Here is a 23,850-nt window from a genome sequence, read left to right as displayed (position 1 = left end):
TTGAAAAGGGGTTTCTGGGTTTACTTGGATTTTGTTACCAAATTGGAACAGTTTAGGAGGATTAATTAAGGGTTATATATAGATTACTGTATTTGTGGGGTCTTATGTTTGTAGTGATACAAATTCTTACTGTGTGTGCACATACAAATGTTAACTAAATTTGTAAAATAAAGCTTGTTTTTTGATTAAAAGCGCCGAATGACTGTTGAATAACACTTCAAAAGGCAGGCTCTTGTGCTCATCCTAGCTAAAATCAATAAACAGTTGTCGGTCAGATTGTAGCATCTGGGATGGCCACTTCCAGAATACAAAATGGATGATTGCAATGACTGTAGGGAAATATGGACAATGTCAGGAAAGCAAGCAGGCACAGAGCCTGGAAGCATATTGAGAAGGCAACTCCCAGACGAGACTGAAACTGTAGGTCAATTAACATATTGATGGCCCATCTCCAGGTACAAAGGAAAGACACTCAAACAACCGATCTAGCTCAAGAAACCCCGGCACCAGTTCCCCAAACCAAAAGCGTAAACAAAGCAAGGCCAACGGCCACCTAGGACATGCCCAGCCATCAGGACACCCATCCCTTTATTGGCCAAGATCAATACCAGTAATCAAGATGCGGCCCAATTAAGCGTGGCCAAGTTCATGGCCTGCCCAAAAGCGCGTAAAGCCCCTTTGAGTATAAGAAGAAGCCCCCGAGAGAGAATCGCTCTCATGGACTCGGCTCTTGAAGCGGAGAGACCCTCCCACCAGCTGCACCAGAAGCAAGTAAGTCCAAGGTCAATGCTCGCCATCAGACGGATGACCTTAGCTGTTCTCCTGTTACATCCTCGAACCCAACAGCCTCAGATCCGAACAACAGCCATTGTTCCTCTGACTGAGTGGGCACCCGAAGTTAAATATAGGCGTTAGCGTTAGAGATAGTTTAGTTTGTGGTATTTGTGCATGAGTAGATATTATAGTGTGTGTAAATAAATAGTATTGTCTTTGAACTAACTAACTCGTGCATTGGTTCTTTGATCAGTATTCGGGTTCGAACCTTGTGGCGGTATCAAAAGATACCTGGTGACTCTTGAGCAAACATAATTAGGATTAAGGACGGTGACCATATTGATTGCTGTATTTATAACCAGATAAATATAGCAAGATTTACTGGCGACATCTGACGGGACTCCACCTAGAAGTGGCCTAGTCACCAACCCAAATTTGAATTAAAATCCAATTGGGAAAAGAAAAACCACAAGTGTAAGAATAATACTGATCAAACCATCAAAATTCAGAAGTGTGTTATTTGCATGCATACTAACAGGGATATAAGATAAACCTGAGAGATTTTGTTGCATAAAACTGTCGGGAGTTTTGTAGGCCGGAAAATAGCGCAAGTTGTACCCGTGTCTACATCACCAATTTATCACTCTCTGTTCCAAATTCAGTAGAGACCCCAGAGATGGTGAGAAAAATGGCAATGAAGGCAATGGAACGCCTTATGAACCCCCAAGAATTCGAGGTCGCAGCGACCAGTAGAGTAGGACAATGTCCCGTATGGGAAGAGGAAATCAGAAAGTACCTCAAAGGGAAATGATGGCCCCTGTGGAGAGAATTTTGTGCGAATGATGAAATAGTTCCCGGAAGTATAGGGCATACTTGGTGGGAGAACCTGTCAGAGATTCATAAGAAGAGCTAAGGGAAAGCTCGCAAGCCGATGGCAATCGTGTCCTGCTTGGCACAATTGCGAGGCACAGAGGAGGTCATGAGGACGCTCCGTAGAGAGATTGAGGAGAGAGATAAAAGTAGTGAAGGAGATGTGAGTGAATATGAGAGAGAGAGCAGTTAGCGGCGAGGGACAAAGAGGTGGCTGATGCCAAGCGGGCACACCAATCCTGCCTTGCACATTTGAGTAGTTTTCAGTCCCAATATGACAAAACCTACCAAGACACGCAACGCGCGGTCTTGGTAAGACAGGAAACCGAACAGCAGGTTGAGCAGTTGCAGAAACAGTGTAACGACTTAAAAGCAGCCCTACGAGCACTCCATGCTTCCACGCCGGAACAAAGGCAGAGCTCGGTAGACCACGCAAAGTGCCGGAAGCAAATTGCAGAACTGCAAACCCTGCTTTCAGTTCAGAATGGATTTCAGAGCACATTTGGACCCCAATTAGACCAAGAAAATGGCCCCGACTGGCAGGAGTTAAATGAGACTGCCCACAGCAAACCCCAGAAACGAAAAGCACCCCAACTCTTGACTGCACAAGCAGAAAACACCCCTATGAACCCTGTAACCACACAGCGCAGGGCCACAACAGACGGAGACCCAGATTTCCTATACACGACCCCATTAACTGTCACTCAATTAAGGGACGCGTGTGAGAAGATTACACCGCTCCAACCCACATTGGACCCCCACCAGTTCTTTGCAAGAGTAAAACAGCAGGGACCATGTATGGCCTGGATGAGAAAGAGCAAGTGAAGCTCACAGTTTTAAGCCTCGACCCTTCAGTCGTGGCAGCCCTTCCCGACCTACAAAATGTAGGAGGAGGCACACTCCAAGAAATGCACACAGTGATCCTGGTCGCGATTGGCTATAACAGAGGAGACCCCTCAGGAGGCCTAAAAAAGTGTAGGCAAAAGAAGACAGAGCACCGCACAACGTTTGCTGGATGCTTGTGGATACATTTTACTGTGGTGTTCAGAGAGTTAGCACGCACCCATTTGTCCCAGATAATATGGCCAAATGGACTAGAATCCTTGTCTCTCATGCGACAGAGGCAGGACAGAGAGCTTGCACAAATTACGACCCCTCAGATGAGGTCCACAACGAGAAATGGGTTTTGAAAAGATTGTCCCATGCTTGGGAGCAATCTTTCCAAGGAAAATCAGCGTGCGGTAGAGCAGAGGAAGAGCAGGCAGACATGCATCCAGTTAGGATGCACCGCAATCCCGCATGGGTAAATGAGGGCAGGAACGGCCCACAGAAGACCAAATCCCAGGAGTGTTATAATTGCGGCCAATTAGGACACTTTGCACGAGAGTGCAATGTGCCCCAGAAGCAGCAGAGAAACCAGCAAATAGGCACCCTAAATAGGAATAGGGCAAAGCCAATTCACAGTGTTAGCACCCGTTCTGATACCCCAGCTATGAACGGCACCGATTGACGGTGTTCAAACGCCCCAACTTGGATCTGCGACACCCTTTGGGACAAATCCGGTAGACCGGTAGTGGCAGGCACAGTCCGGGGACACCCCGTGGAATTTCTTTGGGCACAGGAGGGTCCAGCACCACGATAAATTCCTCCACAATGTTTCAGCGAGACACATGGCCCACCACGGACACCATTACTCTCAGCGGTTTTACAGGGCACTTACAGCAGGGACACATCACAGCCCCTGTAGCCATACAAAGAGGGAACATTAAAATTAAGCACCCCATATTTCTGGTCGACCTACCCCAGACAGCCGAACACATTTTAGGAATTGATTTTATGAGCTCCCACAATCTATCATTTGACCCCGTAAATAGATGTGTGTGGAAAATTGCAAAGGCAGCACGAGCCCCCGCCATGCTCTCAGTTGGAGATTTCTGGTTCAACCCTCGAGCCATTAGTCAGGAAAAACAAGTTAGGGAAGTCCTGCAGCGACACAAAGCAGCATTTTCTAAAAAATAATTTTTATTGAGATTTTCACAAAATATCAAAAACAGAAAATATCAACAAGAAAACAGTATTAACAACAAAAAAAAAGAAAAACACAATAACCCCCAAAACCAAATCCCCCCCCCCCCCCCCCCCCCAGTAACTACAAAAAGAATAAATAGATAAGCTCCCGGCATATTCAATAAACACATGTGCACATTTCTCCCCTCCCCCCAAACAAACCCCCCCCTCCCCTCCCTCCTGCTTCTGCTGCTGGACAACGCAGCATTTTCACAGCACGAGCACGACTGTGGCAAGATCACTGGCTTAGTGAATATTACAGGTCCCAGCCCCAAACCCCAAAAGCAGTACGGTTTTCCCCAAGAAGCAGAGGGAGAAATCTCAAAAGTTATACAGAGTCTGCTTGATTAAGGCGTACTCTGATCAGTCGCCTCCACAAAAATGCCCCAATTTGGCCTGTTAGGAAACCTGATGGATTATGGCGACTGACCATCGATTATTGGGCACTAAAGAAAATAACGCCAGCAGCAGCCCCCACCGTAGCCACAAGTCCTGAGACCATGCTCAAACAGGGACTGTAGTCAAAGTTTTTTTTGGTTTTGGACATTAGAAACGGCTTTTGGTCCATTCCATTGGATAAAGCGTGCCAATACAAATTTGCATTCACATTCCAGGGACAGCAATATACGTGGATGTGCCTTCTATAAGGCTTCAACAACTCCTCCTCCATTTTCCACCGACAGCTGGCAAATGGTTTAGCAAAATTTTCCTGACCCGATTGTCTGGTCTAATATGTAGATGACTTGCTTCTGCAGACGGACACAAAGAAAGAGCACATTTTGCTTCTCGAAAAACTATTAGGACTCCTGCAATAAATTGGATGTAAAGTGAACCCCAAGAAGGCCCAGATTTTAGAGGAAAAAGTGATTTACTTGGGTACAGTAATCACGCATGGCAAATGCGAGATCGAGCAGAAAACACTCGACTCGATCGTCAAATTACCACTGCCCCATAATGTCACGGCCCTCTGGTCATTTCTAGTTCTGTTGGCTACTGTAGAAACCACGGTTTCACCACAAAGGCAGCGCCCCATCTGAACTTCTCAAGAAGCAAGCACCTTGGGAATGGCTTCCATAGCACACGGATGCCGTAGATGCATTAAAAAGAGCCCTCAGCACAGCCCACGCATTACAGATCCCAGATCCACTCTCCCCGTACGCAATTGAAGTTGCAAGCACCGACCGAACCCTTTCGGCTGTGATCCTCCAAGACAGACATGATCGTTTAGGTCCTGTGGCATACGCCTCACTTGTATTAAATCCAGTCGAGCAAGGATTTTCTGCCTGCGAAAGGCACCTGCTTGCAATTTTTTGGGCAGTTCAAGACTTTGCGTACATTACAGGACTCAACCCCATCACCATTCTAACTGAACACACCCCAACACAACTCTTACTCGATGGTAGACTTAAGGATGGCACAATCAGCCAAATCCACGCAGCCCGTTGGACCCTTCTCTTACAGGGACTGGACATCACAGTAAAGAGGACAAAGACCCACACCTTCCTCGCTGATAATTTACAGTATGCAGGCACCTCACATGAATGTGAAATCATCTCCACTAAACACAATACAGGACCCTTTATACCTAAGTTCATTTTTCATTTTTCATTTCATTTCATTTCATTAAGTCAGCTCCGAAAGCAGGTACTTCATCCCAGAGACCCCAGCCCAGAGACACATGCGCACTCCTTAGAATCTATGTGGATGGCTCCTCCACAGTTTTAAACGACAAAAGGATTACTGGTTACAGTATCTATGCAGAGGACGTGCAGGGACGCGGGTTGGAAGAGATTTCGTTAAAATTGCCAGGACATTCAGCAGAACTGGCAGACATAGTGTATATTGTAGACCACCCTGACTCGTTCCCGACCCCAGCCGACATATACTCTGACAGTTTATATGCCTGTAATAGTTTAACAGAAATCCTAACCCTGTGGGAATCTAGGGCATTTGTTTCCACAGATGGAAAACTCCTACCCTCAGGCCCATTACTCCAGTATATCCTGAGGACAGCCAAAGACAGAAAATATGGGATTATCAAAGTCCGTAGTCATCATCGTTCTTCAAGCCCCTGGTAACGTTAAGGCAGACGCCCTAGCAAAGGCAGGTTCCAGATACGGTCACTTTTGGAAACCCCCGAGAGCACCCCAGTACACGCGGTTCAGGTCTCACAGACCAACATTCAGGATCTAGCGAAGGCCCAAAAAGAAGATGAGAAGCTCAGTGAAGTTTTAAAAGGCAACTTCCCAGCTCCCTCTGATAAGTACAAAAACGCATTAACCACACATGACGGTGTGATTTTAAAAGACGGAATTTATGCAGTCCCCAGCCAGGACAGAAATCAGATTATTTGTCAGTTCCATGACAACCATGGACACCAGGGCATTGAACCCACCCTAGCCCACCTCAGACCTCTCTGCTGGTGGCCTGATTTAAAGACTGATGTGACTCACTACATTGAGAATTGCTTAATCTGTACCCAGAACAATCCGGACAGATACGCAAGAAAAGATCAGCTTAGTCACACCCGCCCCGTTAATGGCCTCTGGACGAATTTGCAAATGATTATATAGGATCCCTACGGCCCCTGCAGGAATGGTTTCAAGTATGTGTTGGTGGCCATCGACACCTTCACAAAATGGATGGAAGCGTTTCCATCCAGAACAAACACAGCCAAAACGACAGCTAAAATCCTCACTCAGCACATCTTTACAAGGTGGGGACTCCCAGACAGTATAGAGTCCGATCAAGGCTCCCATTTGCATTAATGTTCATATGAAACAAGGTATCCACATCCACAGGATACACCCTCATGACCGGACGCCCCATGAAAGGGACAGAATAATTTAGGACTGGATTTGGCCAGCCCCACAGTCACCGCCCTCACGCATGAGAAAGCTGTAGAACGGATTATTGAAAATGTAAAGGCAGCCCAGCTTGCAGCAGCTGTCAGACTTGGGACCCGCAAGAAGCAAAGCAAAGTTTGCTTTGATAAGACGGTACACGCCACGGAACTTGTAGAAGGGCAGCAAGTCATGCTAGCCCTATACAAGCCCAGTTCGTTCCTCTCCCCAAAATTTACCAGACCGTACTCCATCTCTGACAAAGTCAGCCCCTCTGAGTACAAGATCGCATATCCTAATGGCAAGTCTGCGTGGTTCCACATAAACCAGCTTAAGGCTTATGGTTCGCAGAACAACCACTCATACCACATCTTGCTTGCAGCAGCAGATGAGCACGCCCCGCTCACAGACTACGTATTCCTACCTACCCCCAACCTGTCCAGCCCATCCTCAGACACAACTTCGACTCCACCCCCAGAGGCACAACTCCGCCTCTTCCCTCCCCCAACCGACAGTGATAACGATAGAGACAGCCCCAGCACACCACGCTACGATTACATCCCTGCACCAGGCCCCAGTCCCAGCGACTCAGAACATGATTCCAATGACCCCTTTGAAATTACGTATATTAAAGCCCCTGATCCAGACCCACCGCCCGACAATTATGGATTGACCCCGAGCAGCCCCAACCTCGATACAAAATACTGGCACCGAGACAATTCGTTCAGGCTCATCCGGAATGTTGAGATGGACCCCAATTTGCCCACGCAGCTTTGGCGCGACTACTCCAGTCAAGAGTATGGCAACCGGGAGAAAATGATGACTTCGAACGGTGTTCTTCAAACTTTTTTTCCGGGGACGCATTTTTACTAACCGGTCAACCTTCGGGACCCAACCTGGCCGACCTTCGCGACTCACACCGGCCGACCTTCGCGACCCACGCCAGCCGAACTGTGCAACCCACCATTTTCTCTTACCTTGTTTGCTGCTGACAAAAATGGAGGAAATGGTTTTGGGTCCCTTTGGCCCTCGTACATGCTCCTCCAGTAGAACCTGTTGGATGAAGGTGACGCCTTCTGGTGTCGGAAAGCATGGAGTCTCCATCTGTCCAAAGTTCTGCATATTTTTCCTTTAAATTTTTATAAAATAAACCCCCCCCCCCCCACAACTTGTAAAAAACAAATAAAATGAGTAATATAAATTTTCAAAATGAATAAACCCCCCTGAACTTGTAAAAAAAATAAAACGAATAAAATAAATGAAAAAAAAATTAAATGAAAATGAATAAAAACCACTGCAGAACTTGTAAAACAAAAAGTTGCAACGGTTTTTAAAAAATAGCGGATTATCGGATCGCATGCGCATTCTGCGAACATGTAAAAAAAACCGGCCGCATTGCGCATGCGCACATGATGATCGGGCACGCATGCGCAATGCGGCTGATTTTTTTTACATGTTCGCAGAAAGCGCATGCGCGCCGGTCATTAAAAGCCGGCTGCTGCGTGGGGATTTGCAAGATCGGGAGCGTCACGGTCAACGGCTCCGCGACCCTCCCGACACTCGCCTGTGACCCACCCGTGGGTCGCGCCCCCGACTTTGAACAATACTGACTTAGAGTCTGACTCCCATCAAACAAATCCTTTGCGATTCTGTTCGCTATAGAGCAATGAGGTGTCCAGATGATGGTGAAAAGGAACCGATGGAGATTTATGGTGTCCTTTCTGATGGAACCTGCATGATTCTGTTATGTTAGTTTGTTGTTTAAATGTTTGTTACTGTCAATGTTGCGAGGGCTGAAGGGCCTGTTCTGTGCTGTACTGTTCTATGTTGTTTGTTCGCTTAATGTGTTCATGGCCCCACGCCACCACTCCTCTGACGCCCACTGGCAGTTAAAGGAACTATTTTGTCCGTAGATGACCGTTCATAACTGCTCTTCTGCTTCGAAGGCAGGAGATACCATAACTGCAACCACCACCACGACCACAATCTTACCCGTTCTTGTCCGGTCACTCAGGCAGTGGAGTAATAGCACTGGTCCCCGCCTTGCTTGAGGACCCCCTGGTCAGCTACGCTCGGGTAGAACACATACGGCACTGGTCACCGTCCTACCCGGAGATTCCACCCATTCTTACCCGCCACGGCCAATACGCACCCCATTTTGACACTTTTAGTTCAAAACTTCTGTTTGCTTATGACAACCCTTAGGTTGTTTCCAAATGCGACTTACATCCTCGAACACTGGGATGGTAGATTGCACAGGCTGCGAGACGGCTCGCACTGTGCCAGTTTTTTTCTCGGATGTCTTGTCCCAAAGATTTGGTTTTAAAAAAATGAGGGAGTCACAGATGGTGACCAATTATAACGGGTAATTGGCAATAAAAGGACAGGCAAGAAAGACATACGAGATCTTAAACAAGATAATAACAGAAATTATGCTTGCGTCCATAGAACTCCGGAACCACAGAAGCCTCAAGAGGAAGAAAGAAAGAAGAAAAGATGAAGACAACCATCATGCTCTACAGTTGGATTTTAGCGGGATCCCTCCAGTTACGCGCAGACGCTGACCCCCTCACCCCTACTACGCAGGCTGTGAATGTTTCCCACCCCTGCCATACACTGTACCCCGAGATAATAACCGATACACCGACCTGGTGTGACAAGTTCATAACATGGTATTCCCTATCCTATGTTGTGGAATCACTATTAGTACTTGCTATTAATACTTTGCAGTGTCGTTCAGACCCTAAGACTCAGGAAATGTTGGAGGAAAGCCTCCCACACTCCAATATACACATTTAGATCCCCTATTTTCAGACTTCAACAAACCAACCAAACCCTTTAAATCAATTAAAGTGCATCCATTTTTTTTGTTGTTCTAATATAGAAATGTAAAACTCTGTGCTTGACTGCCAAGCCAGAGAGGCATGTGTTGCTGCTATTGTACAGTTTAAAATGTTGTAAATTCTTTTGATTGATTGAGTAATGATAGTTTATTTAAGGATAGTTAGAGGTTACAGTTTTTTATTTTGTAAGTACAAAAGTAACTTAGGTAAACTTTTCCATTCATAGGACAGAGTAGTGTAGGGCCTGTCCTTGCTTATGGGTGCCCGAATTAGGAGGAGAACGAAGAAGATGCAGTAATTTGATCCTTCACACTTCGTGTTGAGGATCACAAGGAGTGAGTGTAGTCATCTGGGATGACCACTTCCAGAATATAAAATGGATGATTGCAATGACTGTAGGGAAATATGGACAATGTCAGGAAAGCAAGCAGGCACAGAGCCTGGATGCGTATTGAGAAGGCAACTCTCAGATGAGACTGAAACTGTAGGTCAATTAACATATTGATGGCCCATCTCCGGGAACAAAGGAAAGACACTCAAGCAACCAATCTAGTTCCAGACACCCCGGCGCCAGTTCCCCAAACCGAAAGCGTAAACAAAGCAAGGCCAATGGCCACCTAGGACATGCCCAGCCAGCAGAGCACCCACCCCTTTATTGGTCAAGATCAATATTAGTGATCAAGATGCGGCCCAATTAAGTGGGGCCAAGTTCAAGGCCCGCCCAAATGTGCGCGAAGCCCCTTTGAGTATAAGAAGAAGCCCCCGAGAGAGAATCGCTCTCTTGGACTCGGCTCGCGAAGCGAAGAGACCCGTCCACCAGCTGCACCAGAAGCAAGTAAGTCCAAGGTCAACGCTCGCCATCAGACAGACGACCTTAGCTGTTCTCCTGTTACATCCGCGAACCCAACAGCCTCAGATCCGAACAACGGCCATTGTTCCTCTGACTGAGTGGGCAGCCGAAGTTAAGTATAGGCGTTAGCGTTAGAGATAGTTTAATTTATGGTATTTTGTGCATGAGTAGATATTACTGTGTGTGTAAATAAATAGTATTGACTTTGAACTAACTAACTGGTGCATTGGTTCTTTGATCAGTATTCGGGTTTGAACCTTGTGGCGGTATCGAAAGATACCTGGCAACTCTTGAGCAAACATAATTATGATTAAGGAAGGCGACCATATTGACTGCTGTATTTATAAGCAGATAAATATAGCAACAGATGAACTCCATGATATACAAAAAATTGTGCTATTGGCCAGGGGTTAGAAAACTCCAAAGTATATTATGGAGTTCACCAGGCACAACGGAGAATCCCACCAGCGGAGAATCTGGCCCTTTGTTTCAGCCGCTCATTGATGTCCAAAACCCCTCCCACCGATGCCTGAACTCCCACCACTGCATCCCATTCACTTACTGTATAAACATACCTTCTCCCTTTCATAAAATCGCAGCAAGTTATGCTGGAAAAAGTGGGTGTGCCTTCCTTCACTCCCTTCCTTTTGCATTTTGCTATTGGAGCCACTGACATGGTGGGCGGGATTCTCCATTTCTGAGATGAAGGGCTGGATTTACTGATTTTCAGGCTATGTCTAGAGGATCCGTCATATGTCAAAAAAATTAGCGCCACCGCAACACCTATCCTCCGACTGGTGAGGAGCTAGCAGCCGGGCCATGTAAAACGCCTGGCCTCGACGTCAAAAACGGCAGGCGAATTGCTGGGTCTGTGACTGCACATGCGCATGGTGATGACCTGCAGTGGTCACGCTGTACAACATGGCGCCAGCCGTGCACGGACTCGACCTGTCAAATAGTACTCCCCTGGACACTCCCTGGCCATGCTCTTGTCGCACCCCACCAGTCATGGAAGCCCCACCAGCCAGCAACACAGCTCCCGCCCGACTGTGGCGGCTCTGGTCACAGTCTGCAGCCGCTACGCCAGGTTCCCGACCGCTGAGACCACATGTCCCCCATGCGGTCGGGAACTTGGCCCATCGGGGGTGGAGCATAGGGGGAGGGCCTTCAGGTAACGTCCTGAGGCCATCTCAACAGTGTGCGGTGCACTCCTTAATAATGCAGTTTTGGAGGGGATGGAGCATACAAAAACAAGCGCCACCCCCGATTCCATCTTCAAAAGGGATTCTCTGTTCAATCGCCGATTACGGAATTGGGGTCGGGGAACGGAAAATCCCGCCCTAAGTGTTGATGCCAATGGAGAATACGTGGGTTTTTACGACAGATAAACCGGCGTCACACCTGGACCGCCCGTTGAGGGACGATCACTGGTGCCGCGTGGAAACAATCGATTCCATTGAAAAACGGTGGGGGATTCGCCGGGTCTGTGATCAACACTCAGGAGACTGACAAGCTGAAGCCGTACATACACAGTACATTCCCTACACACACTTATCCCAGCCAAAACGATGGCACTGGTTATGCTGGAGCTCGCGCAATCAGTTCATGAGTTGTCTGGGGCCAGATGCACTCAGGGGGTGCCCTGGAGGACAACTATACTACCATGGCACTAAGTTCACAGTGGGCTGTCAGTGGCATGCGCAGTTTCATGGCTGCCTTGCCGACTGCGGCAACGGTGTTGTCTGCCTGTCCACACCAACCCCATAACCTATCTCCTGGCCACCCACCCACTACTCCCCCCAGTCCTGCAGAAGCCCCCTGGCCAGCGGCACAACTGTCAGCAAACTATGAAGATGTTGGACACCTTCCAAACTCCTTCTCTCTCCCTCAGCAACTGCCATGCCGGTTTCACGCTTTATAAAAGCACAAGTGAACCACGCCGTCGGGAACTCGGCCCGTCGGGGTGGAGAATTGCGTTGGCCCTGGAGAGTACCGGGTCAGGCCCACAAATGATATGCCTTATAATGCCTTATAATGATATGCCATAATGATGTGGCCACTGTACATGGGGAGTGAAACGCAATGACACCATTTTCGAGGTGATGGAAAATTGCGATTTGGCGTCAAATCGGCGCTTGCCGCGATTTTGGAATCGGAAGTTATTTTCCGCCCAATCACATTTCCTGATTTTGGTATTGGCTAACGGAGAATCCCGCCCGCTTTGTTTCTTCTGTCTCACCGAGCCTGAGTCAGGCAATGCAGGCGCTTAGTATTTCAAGTGCGGGTAATTTGCTGCGAAGTGGCATGCAAGTTGCAAGCAATCTTGATGATAGAGTGGAATTCGCATTTGTGTCAAATAAGGTTGAGTACAGTCTGGAGATCAAATAAAGCTGAGAGTGGGGGTAAGTCAAACGAGGATGAAGAACGCTATGTCGATCTGGGAATGGGAGTTCAAGTTATGCTGCTGGTGATGTGACATTGGGAGGAGCAGAGGATCAAAAACAGAATAGGGGACAAGAGGCAAAGATGGTTAAGCTGATGAGTGAGGAGTTCAATCAAGGTAAGAGTAGTGGTCATGACAAGCTGGTATAGGGGAATTATCTAAAGCTGGGAGTAGGTCATCAAGCAGGTTGGGTATGAAATAAAGTTGGGATGGGGATTAAGCTGTGAACAAGAGTCAAACTGGGAGGAAGAGTCAAGCTGTGAGTAGGGTCAGGTAGGGGTGGAGGTCAAGTGAGGAATGGGCGTCAATTTGGATGTGGGGACCAAATTTGGTGGTGAAGATTTTCCAGTTGCGTTTCACCTGGCGCAATTCCCACTATGTTGGGAAAATTGCCGGGGAGGCCTGAAACGGGATTTGAGCCGGGTGCCAACAGTTTACAATGTTCCCAGGCCCTCCCAGCAGTTGTAATCATGTTCATGCCCAGCCAGGGCATGAACCTGATTGCCATTTATTTAAATGGATTTATTATGCAAAATCAGCTGAACGCCAAATCATTTGGGATGTGCAATATCCTGCCAGAGTGAAGTTGCGCCGGTGAGAATGGCTCCACAAACGGAGACCAGGGGCGCGATTCTCCGCACCCGCGGAAAATCGCGAAGTTGGCCGTGAAAACGGCCGAATTTTGCGACGGCCCGACACGGCCCATTTCCCGAGGTATTCACGTCCGGGAAATGGGCTAGGAACGGGGCCGCATCAATCATGTGTGCGATGACGCCGGAACACGGCGACGAGACGAACACGCCCACGTGACGCCGCCCGACGCCGTTGTTGAACGTTTTACTTGAGTGTATTACGCGTTTTATTGGAGTGTATTAACACGCCTCCGTTTAAAGGTCGTGTGCTTAACACTACTACAGCTCTGTGTATGTAATTATGCTCGGAGTCGCCAGGTGCCGTATTTAGACACCTCACAAGTATATCAAGGTCAGGTTCAAAGTAATAAATCTGTACACCGATTAGTAAGTTCAAACGATTGATATTTATTATAACAAATATAATAAATACACATGCATACGCTAAAGAGACTAAGTTACTTCTAAACTAAACGACTAAAATACTTATCTAAACAGGAACAGGCAAGATCAGGGAGCAAGGCCTTCGTCCCGTTCTTGGTCTGCAACTCTCAGAGTGTTAAAGGTCGTCAGGGTCCAGCAAGTCTGGCTCACGTAGCGATCGTTGTGGTGAAACTTACAGTTCGATGGCTGGTGGCTCAACGGCTGGTGATGGAACTGGAGTCAGGATGCGATGTATCAGCAAAGCGATGAAGACAGCAGAGAGCCGGAGCCAAGACAACAGACCGGACCATGTGCGGGGTCTACTTTTATAGGTCCCACCAAAGTCCGTGCCTCTTCGGGGCGGTCTCTACCTGCTGTATATCGATTGGGTCTTCTCACATGCATTACCAAAACCGGGAACCTCTACCTATCACAACTATTATCCTTATCCTTAAACATTTTATCACAGTCTAAAAACCTTATCCATTCACACCACATTACATATCACTTCCTGACTCGGCAGTCGAGTTCAGAACAATATAATACATGGGTATCCTTTATTAACATAGTGCTTTATTCATTGAGGGGCTGGGGGGATTGGTGGAAACCGAAAATAGGGGATTGAACTCCGTAGATGGTTGAGGGGCAGGAACGGGAGGCTCTCCTTTTCCACTTCCTCAACCTGAGGGTCTGTACAATTATGCAGAGGATTGCAATCACTAGCAGTGATTCAATCACGTATGACATGGAGTACCATGTCATACATTTTGTGCACCAGGTCTGAACTTCGCTGATCAGAGCTGAGCACGGGGAAGTTGGTGTGAGGGAAATGTTGACGGCGGGGATTGTGGGGGAAACGTGACTTGCTTCCACATATGCAAATACAACATTTAACAGTAATAGGTAGGCTTCCATCATGGTTTTCTCTTCGTTCTCTTTCTCTTCCTCCTGTATGGCCTATCCTTGCTGTGAACCCTCTTTCGTCCTTCGAAAGCTATGGGATCAAGCACAGTATCTGTCAATACACAGTTTAATATCCGTACTTGTTAGTGTATCTGTCCTCCAATTCCAATTGACCCATTAAAATGACTGGCCAAGTCACACCCTGTGACTCCCCTCATTTGTTTTTTCAAAAGCGAATTTTAGGAACAGAATACACCTAACAACTTTCCTCCTGCGAGCCGTCTCGCAAGCTTTGCTAATTTACCATCCGAATGTTCCTGGATGTAAATAGCATGTGGGATGGCGGCCTAAGGGCTACCTAACAAAAAATGAAAACAAATTTGAAACAAAAGGTCGAATGGGTTGCGTATGGGCCGCTACGGGTAAGATTTGAATGGAATCTCCGGGTAAGGCGTGCTGTGCCGTACCCGAGCTTGGCTGACCAAAGTCGGTTCTCAGACAGGGCGGGTCCTCAGTGCCATTTGTCCACTGCCTGAGTAACCTGGAATAAACGTGCAAGAATGTGTTTACCGTGGGTTTGCATAAATTCGCCTCTATTCACCGAATAGAGGGGCACCTAAAACAAGGGAGGAGCCAAGATGCTCCAACATCTGAAAACAGTAAACTGAAGTTCTCAGAGGTATCTGCAGATAAACTAGTGTGCGTGTAAGGCAGTCACAAGCCTTACAGCTGAAAAGATCTCCAATCAAACCATTGGGTTGGGAACCGAAGTTCTCAAAGGTTTCGGCGGACAAACTAAAGTGCGTGCGAGGTGGTCACAAGCTTTTCGGCTGAAAAGGTGTCCAACCTCCAACTGAACCAGTAACATTAAATCAAACAAACATAAACTCACAAACAAAACATACGTGCAGGTTCCATCAGAAAGGATATCGCTTCCCTCAAGCGGTTCCTATTTTACATCATCTGGACACCTCACTTTTTCTCTGCCTCTGTGAACAGGGTCACAAAGGGGTTGCCGTATCGGGATTCAGACACCGTGTCGTCCTGCTCTCCCGGATCCCACACCCTTGTGTGGATCAGGCATGCAATTTTGTAATTATGTGACCGGGGGTCACTTTCATCGTTGCGGACAAGTCTGTATGAATTGTCCCTGTGCCAAAGTGTTGGATCTAAACTTGAATGGGCATTGTCGGGGTAGTCGGGGTCGGGTGGTGGGTCTGGATATTTGATATAGGTGACTTCCATGGGGTCACTGGAGTCGGGGTCATAGTCGCTGCAGTGTGGGCTGTAGGGTTGTGTGCTGTGGCTGTCCTCAAAGTCAATGTCAGTATCGCTGTCTCTGCTGCGGCAGCTTGTGGGCGTTTCGGGGCGTGGTCTGTTGTGGTCAGTGGGCGGAGTCGTGGGCGAGTCCGATGAAGAACTGGTCTGTGAGGGGGATGGTGGAAACGTGTCTCTAGTGGGCGGGGTGAGGTGTTCTGCTGCGTCTACCAGGACATGGTGTGCATGGTTAGACTGTGTTCCATATGCCTTTAGCTGGTTAATATGGAACCACGCGGTCTTTCCATTGGGGTATTTTATCCTGTAAACTGAGGGGCTAATTTTGTCCGAAATTGAATACGGGCCGGAATATTTTGGTGCCAAAAAACTGCTGGGGTTATATACAGATAGCATTACCTGTTGCCCAACCTGGAATTCTGTGGGGTGTACGGTCTTATTAAAGCAGGCTGTGCGTTGTCTGCGCCGTTTCCCTAGTTGAACTGCGGCTGCGATCTGTGCAGACCTCACAGTCTCAACTAGGTCTTTAACAGCTTTCTCATGGGTGAGGGCCGTCACTTCGGGGCTAGTCATGTCCAGTCCTAAAAGGAATTCTGTACCTTTCATAGGGCGTCCGGTCATGAGTGTGTGTGGGGTGAAACCTGTAGATGTGGAAACCGTATTTCGGATAAACATGAGTGCAAATGGGAGTACTGAATCCCATGTAGAATTGTTCTCCTGAACCATTTTCCTAAGGGTCGATTTTAGTGTCCGATTCATGCGCTCTACAATCCCGCTGGACTGTGGGTGATACGCAATATGAAAATTTTGTTTGATGCCGAATATGGTCAGGACGTTCTTCTTGACACGTCCTGTGAAGTGAGATCCCTGGTCCGAATCAATACTTCTAGGTAAACCCCATCTCGTGAAGATGTGGTGGGTCAGAATCTTTGCAGCTGTCTTAGCTGTATTTGTTCTTGAGGGGAATGCCTCTACCCATTTGGTAAAGGTATCAATTACTACCAGCACATATTTATAGCCATTCCTACAAGGGGGCAATGGTCCTATAAAGTCTATCTGGAGGTTTGTCCAGGGGCCATTAACTGGTCGAGTATGCTGAAGCTGTGCCTTTTTGGAATACCTCTCCGGGTTATTCTGGGCGCAAATAAGGCAATTCTCAATGTAATGGGTTACATCGGTCCTTAGGTTAGGCCACCAACAGAGCTGCCTGAGGTGCCTCGTGGTCGTGTCGATCCCTTGATGTCCGTGTCCGTCATGGAACAAGGCAATCATTTGGTTTCTGTCCTGCTGCGGGACCACATAAAGCTGGTCCTTGATGATCACACCCTCATGTGTGGTCAGAGCGTGTCTAAACTTATCATACTGAGGCACAAAGTTGCCTTTAAAAATCTCCCTGAGATCCTCATCCTGTTTCTGTGCTTCTGCTAAATCCTTAATGTCAGTCTGTGAGACTTGAACTGCGCTCACAGGGGCGCTAGCTGGTGCGCTAGCTGGGGGTGTCCACAAGTGTCCTCGCCTGGAACCTGCTTTAGCCAGTGCGTCGGCTTTTACATTCCCAGGGGGGGATGACCTATGGTGGCTTCTAACTTTTATAATGCCAAAAGTCCTATCCTTCGCTTTGTCTAGGGTGTGGCGGAGTAAAGGGGCTGATGGAAGGGGTTTCCCGTCTGCGGAGACAAAACCTCGTGTCCTCCACAGGGGTAGAAAATCTGTCAGACTGTTGCAGACATATAGACTGTCCGAATATATGTCCGCCGGGCTGGGGAAAGAATCGGGGTGGTCCACTATATAAGCTATGGTCGCGAGCTCTGCTGCCTGCGCGCCTAAGTGACCTGGCAATTTTAAAGCTATTTCTTCGAGTGCGCGACCCTGCGCGTCCTCGACATAGATGCCGCATCCAGTGATACGCTCACCATCTAAAACCGTGGATGAACCGTCCACGTATATCCTTAGTGGGCCACACGTTTCTGTGTGTTGGGGGCTTTGTCTTGGGTTCCCTATCTTCCTGGGGGGTGTCTTCGCTATGAAGGGTCCTGTGTTGTGTAGGGGTGCTACAATTTCACATTCATGGGGCTGTCCTGGATATTGGAGGTTGTCGGCTAAAAATGTGTGTGTGCGGGTCCGTTTTACCGTAATGTCGCGTCCTTGTAAAAGTAGTGTCCACCTAGCTGCCCTAATCTGGCTAACTGAACCGTCCTTCAGTCGACCGTCTAGGAGTAACTGTGTGGGGGTGTGCTCGGTCAAAATGGTGATGGGGTTGAGTCCGGTGATGTAGGAGAAGTATTGCACTGCCCAGAAAACTGCAAGGAGGTGCCTCTCGCAGGCTGAAAATCCTTGTTCTACTGGGTCTAAAAGTCGGGAGGCATAAGCCACTGGTCTTAGCTGCTCGTGCCGTTCCTGAAGTAACACGGCCGAGAGGGTCAGATCTGTGCTCGCTACCTCTATTGCATAGGGGGAAAGGTGGTCTGGGACTTGCAGCGCGGGTGCTGCGCTAAGGGCTTTCTTTAACTCCTCCACAGCCTCTGTATGCTGCGGAAGCCATTCCCAGGGGGCTCCTTTCTTAAGGAGGTCTGAGAGTGGGGCTGCCTTTGTCGCGAATCCGTCGATGTGGTTCCGACAATAACCAACCAGTCCTAAGAATGACCGGAGGGCTGAAACATTCTGGGGAAGGGGCAATTTGACAATCGAATCAATTCTTTTGAATTCGATCTCGCGTTTGCCGTGTGTGATGACTGTACCCAAATACATCACTTTATTTTCCAATATATGGGCCTTTCTGGGGTTAACTTTACATCCAATCTCGGTTAAAAGTTCCAGGAGCTCGGCCAGAAGCGTAATGTGCTCTGCCTTTGTGTCTGTCTGCAGTAGTAGGTCGTCCACATACTGTACCAGACATTCGAGGCGGGAAAATTTTTCTAAACCATTCGCCATCTGTCGGTGGAAAATGGAGGGGGAATTGTGGAATCCTTGTGGGAGGCATGTCCACGTATACTGTTGTGCTTTGAAAGTGAAGGCAAATTTGTACTGCACGCCTTTGCCAATGGGATTGACCAGAAGCCATTGCTAATGTCCAATACCGTGAAGAATTTGGAGTTGAGTCCCTGTTTGAGCATGGTCTCGGGACTTGTTGCTACCGTGGGGGCTACTGCTGGGGTTACTTTGTTGAGCTCCCGATAATCAATGGTCAGACGCCATGATCCGTCGGGCTTTTTCACTGGCCAAATAGGGGCATTATTGGTGGAGGCTACTGTTCTAAGTACCCCTTGCTCCAATAAGCTACCTATTACCTTCTCTATTTCTCCCTCTGCTTCTAGGGGAAATCTGTATTGTTTCTGTGGTCGGGGGTCAGGTCCGGTAACGTGAATTTGTCCAGTCATTCTGCCGCAGTCGTGCCGGTGACTGGCAAATGCTGTCCTGTGTTTATTTAATACTGCCTTTACTTGTCTGTCCGTGTTTAGTGCAGTCAGGTCAAATGAATAGTCGCCTACTGCGCTAATCCGATTAGCGTACTCTCCTACTGTGAGAGTAGCGGGTGCTCTGTCTGATCTTGCCATTCGCCAGACACACTGGTTAACTGGGTCGAACGACAGGCTATGGGCATTCATAAAATCTATCCCCAGTATGTGTTCGGCTGAACGGGGAAGATTCACTAAAACAACTGGGTGTCTGGTGGAAATGTCCCCTAGCTGGATTGCTACGGGTGCTGTAATGTGTCCCTGCTGCGAGTGTCCTGTGAAACCGCTAAGTGTGATGGTGGAGGTGGTCGGCCACGTGTCTGCCTGTGCCGTGGTGGTGGAATTAATCGTGGTGCGGGACCCTCCTGTGTCCCAAAGTAACTCTATGGGCTTCCCTCTAACCTTAGCTGTGACTACCGGTCTTCCGGATTGATCCCAAAGAGTGTCACAGACCCAAGTGGGGGAGCCCGAACACCGTCAGTCCGTCCCGTCCACATTGGTCTGTCCTGACTGTATCCCTATGCTATGGATCGGTTTTGCTTTGTGTCTATTCAGAGTGCCTGTCTGCTGGCCTCTCTGTGATCTTTGGGGTGCATTGCATTCCTTAGCCCAATGTCCTAACTGGCCACAGTTGTAGCATTCAAGTGACTTCTGTGGAGGGCTGTTCTTTCCTTCATTTACCCATGCGGGGTTTTGGTGCGCTCTCACTGCCTGAATGTCCGCTGCAGCCTGAGCTTCCTCTGGGGACTTTACTTTGCCTCTGCCCTGAACTGATTGCTCCCAAGCGCGGGACAATCTTTTCAGGACCCACTTCTCATTATGGGCCTCTTCTGAGGGGTCATAACTGTTGCAAGCACTCTGTCCTGCATCTGTGGCATGGGAAATTATGGTGCGCGTCCATTTAACCATATTTTCACGGTTCAAATGTGCTCTATTTAAATCGCCGAAAACTGCGTTAAAATGGATCCACAGCCTTCCTGCAAATGCTGTGGGGTGCTCGGTTTTCTTTTGTCGGCACTTGTTAACTCCTTTGACTGGGTCACCTCGGTTATACCCTATGGCATCTAAAATGGAGGTGTGCATTTCCTCTAGGGTGCCTCCACCAACGTTCTGTGGGTCGGGGAGGGCTGCTACTACCGATTGGTCTAAGCTCAGAACCGTGAGCTTAACCTGCTCTCTCTCGTCCAGGCCGTACATGGTTGCCTGCTGTTTCACTTTCGCGAAAAATTGGTGGGGGTCTGCGGTGGGGAGAAACGGAGTGATCTTCTCACACGCGTCCCTGAGTTGGGTTACAGTTAAAGGGGTGGTGTAGGTAATATCGGGTGCGCCTTCTGTGGTCGCTTTCCTTTGGGTGGTGACTGGATTCATTGGTGCGGTAACTACCTGATCTGTGGGGGGTTGGGGTGCTTGTCTTTTCTGCTGCGCTGCTGACGCACATGTTCCCTGAACATAACGCTGCGCGGTCTCACTTAATTCCTGCCAGTCTGGGGCATTCTCCTCATCTAGCTGCGTTCCAAAGGTACTTTGAAACCCATTCTGCACTGAAAGCAGAGATTGCAGTTCCGCAATCTGCTTTCTACACTTCGCATGATCCACTGTACTCTGTCTTTGTTCTGTGGTGGCAGCATGGAGTGCTCTTAAAGCTGCCTTTAGGTCAGAGCATTGCCTCTGCAAAGCCTCTACCTGCTTCTCTGATTCTTCTCTTATCAGGACGGCACGTTGCACGTCCTGATAGGCCTTTTCGTACTGGGTCTGGGAACTGCTGAGATGGGCTAGACAAGACTGATGTGCCCTCTTGGCATCATCCACCTCTCTACCTTTCTCTGCCAGCTTCCCTCTAAGTTCCATATTCTCTTTCTCGATGTCCCTGACATCCACTTTGCTCATCCGATTTCTCTCTTCTAATTCTGTCCGGAGCGTCTGAACGACCTCCTCTGTGCATCGCAATTGTGCCAAACAGGACACGATTGCCATCGGCTTGCGTGCTTTACTAAGGTTTTTCTTATGAATTTGAGAGAGGTTCTCCCACCAAGTATGTCCTATACTTCCGGGACCTGTCTCCTCATTCATACAGAACTCTTTCCAAAGGGGCCATCCGTTTCCTTGCAGATGCTTGCGGAGTTCCAGCTCCCACACGGGACACTGACCTACTCGGCTACTGCTGGTCGCTGCGACCACAAACCGTTCTGGGTTCATGAGGCGTTCCATTGCCTGCATGGCCATTTTCTCTGACTCACTTTAATTTGGAACAGGGGGTGTTGAGGTTATGTTTTACGAAACGGGTAAGGCTTACGCTATGTTCCGTTCACAAAACTCCCGAAAGTTTGTCGCAACAAAAATGCTTTCAGGTTTTCCTTACAACCCTGTTAGTATGCATGCACAAAACACACTTCCGAATTACGTTTATTCGTTTGAACACCTTGATTACTTGTGATTTCTTTTCTTTTTCTTTACTCAGATTTCTAATTCAAATTTCTGGGTCCTCGATGGAGTGGGAGTGCCACTTGTAACCACGTCCCATCAGGATGTCGCCACTAAATGTTGCACATTTTACTTGAGTGTATTACGCGTTTTATTGGAGTGTATTAACACGCCTCCGTTTAAAGGCCTTGGGCTTAACACTACTACAGCTCTGTGTATGTAATTATGCTCGGAGTCGCCAGGTGCCGTATTTAGACACCTCACAAGTATATCAAGGTCAGGTTCAAAGTAATAAATCTGTACACCGATTAGTAAGTTCAAACGATTGATATTTATTATAACAAATATAATAAATACACATGCATACGCTAAAGAGACTAAGTTACTTCTAAACTAAACGACTAAAATACTTATCTAAACAGGAACAGGCAAGGTCAGGGAGCGAGGCCTTCATCCCGTTCTTGGTCTGCAACTCTCAGAGTGTTAAAGGTCGTCAGGGTCTAGCAAGTCTGGCTCACGTAGCGATCGTTGTGGTGAAACTTACAGTTCGATGGCTGGTGGCTCAACGGCTGGTGATGGAACTGGAGTCAGGATGCGATGTATCAGCAAAGCGATGAAGAGAGCCGGAGCCAAGACAACAGACCGGACCATGTGCGGGGTCTACTTTTATAGGTCCCCCCCAAAGTCCGTGCCTCTTCGGGGCAGTCTCTACCTGCTGTATATCGATTGGGTCTTCTCCCAATCGATATTTTCCAAACCCCGCAATCTGAGGGTCGCTTCTCGATGGGTGGGGCGGTCTCTATGGTGCTTTGTGATGGATACTTATGGTGCCGTTTCGTCTGGGCGTCTACTCAAAGTATCCATTCAAACCTAAATGTTTCTATTGTGAGGGCCTGGATCCAGATCACCTCATTACTGTGTAAATCGTTGTTGCCATTTACACCTTTAGCTGAGATTCTGCACCTGGCCATAAACTGGTTTCTGTATGTGCAGAATGCTAATTAGCCTTCTGCAAACGGCTTGTCCTTGCTAAGACTGTTTTCTCCCTGCAGCCTTAGCAGTTCTCCATTTTGTAGCCCAGTGTCCATCTTAGGTGGCTACACCGTAAAAAGGCGCGGTCGAGCACAGAAACTAGGTCAGGATGTCGGAGCTGAGGAGAGCAGCCCCTCGATTCGTGGAGGCTGATGTGGAGATGCTGCTCGAATCAATCAAGCAGAGGAGGGGCATCATCTGCCCGTGTAGAGGGCATCGCCACCCTGCCAGCGAGGTGCGCCAGGCCTGGCGTGAGGTGGCTGCTGCCGTCAGTGCTGTGGGGCAGACACCTCGCTCTGCTGACCAATGTCGGAAGTAGATGCACGACCTCACCAGGGCTGCCAGGGTAAGTGCCAAGAGGGTGCCCCCGGGTCACAACCATCCCTCCCCCCCATTTACTTAATCACCCACCTCCCCCCCTGGCACGGGGGGTGGAGGGGGATTGGGGCATAGTGAGTTGAGGGTGGTTCACAAAGTTGTCACAGACCCAGCGCTCTGGCCCCCGTGGAGAGATGCAAGGGTCTTATTTACAACTTGACCCCCAAACTGTGCCAGTATCTGAATGGACTGCTGATACCTGCCGTATTGTAATGATCTACCTATGCCCGCTCCCCCAACAGGACAAGACCGCTCACAACACCCGTGAGCAGAACAAGACTGGAGCGGGTTCGCCCATCCTGCGGCCCCTCACCACGTTTGAGCAGAGGGCACTGGACCTTGTTGGGGGATCTGCCACCCGGGAGATCGCGCAATGCGAGATTGGCGGAGCTGCAACAAGTGAGGCAACCCTGCATGACAAACAACCCCCTCCCCCATCCTCTGTCCCTTCACACACCCTGCCCACTGGGACACCTCCCCCATCCTCTGTCCCTTCACACACCCTGCCCACTGGGACACCACCCCCATCCTCTGTCCCTTCACACACCCTGCCCACTGGGACACCTCCCCCATCCTCTGTCCCTTCACACCCTTCCCACTGGGACCGTTCAGCGCCTGGCCGAGCGAATCTAAATAACTCG

The sequence above is a fragment of the Scyliorhinus canicula genome, chromosome 9, assembly GCF_902713615.1.
Source record: "Scyliorhinus canicula chromosome 9, sScyCan1.1, whole genome shotgun sequence".
Taxonomy (NCBI): domain Eukaryota; kingdom Metazoa; phylum Chordata; class Chondrichthyes; order Carcharhiniformes; family Scyliorhinidae; genus Scyliorhinus; species Scyliorhinus canicula.
This window is presented reverse-complemented; position numbering follows the sequence as displayed.